At 46.9% G+C, this 654-nt stretch overlaps 1 non-coding gene across 1 annotated transcript; it reads right to left on the bottom strand.

Annotated features, from left to right (window-relative positions):
• Positions 1–366: 366 nt before the first annotated feature.
• On the bottom strand, positions 367–439 carry Trnaa-cgc. The gene has a single exon. It is a non-coding gene; the product is annotated as a tRNA-Ala (tRNA).
• Positions 440–654: the final 215 nt, after the last annotated feature.

The raw sequence follows: 654 nt of genomic DNA, 5'->3' as shown, positions 1-654 counted from the left end.
CCAATCCATCTTGCAGGATACCTTCGGTTCAGCACACTACCTGCACGCAAGGCATTATGTGCTGGACATACATCGTGTTGATACTACATAAGCCTTCTAGTTCTTAGCATCACTTCATCGAGAAAAGGAGGAAGAATTCGTATGAGGAAATTGGCATACCTTGTGCCGTTTAGACTAACATTGATGAAATAAGGAGGAGGAGAGATTAGTGTTTTAACGTCCCGTCGACAACGAGGTCATTAGAGACGGAGCGCAAGCTCGGGTGAGGGAAGGATGGGAAAGGAAATCGGCCGTGCCCTTTCAAAGGAACCATTCCGGAATTTGCCTGAAGCGATTTAGGGAAATCACGGAAAACCTAAATCAGGATGGCCGGAGACGGGATTGAACCGTCGTCCTCCCGAATGCGAGTCCAGTGTGCTAACCACTGCACCACCTCGCTCGGTGATGAAATAAGGGTCAATAATTGTAGTACCAAGCATCCCACACCAGACGTTAACTCTCTATTGACGCTGATGTTCGACCTCTCTAAGCTATCGTGGATTGTTGCTGGACCAATAATGCGTGTTTCCTGTATTTACCTGTCCTTTGTTTTAGACGGAACATTCATCGGTAAATAGAACATTGGAGAAGAAGTTCGGGTTGGCGAGGATTTGC

The sequence above is a fragment of the Schistocerca americana genome, chromosome 2 (assembly GCF_021461395.2).
Source record: "Schistocerca americana isolate TAMUIC-IGC-003095 chromosome 2, iqSchAmer2.1, whole genome shotgun sequence".
Taxonomy (NCBI): Eukaryota; Metazoa; Arthropoda; class Insecta; order Orthoptera; family Acrididae; genus Schistocerca; species Schistocerca americana.
This window is presented reverse-complemented; position numbering and strand designations above follow the sequence as displayed.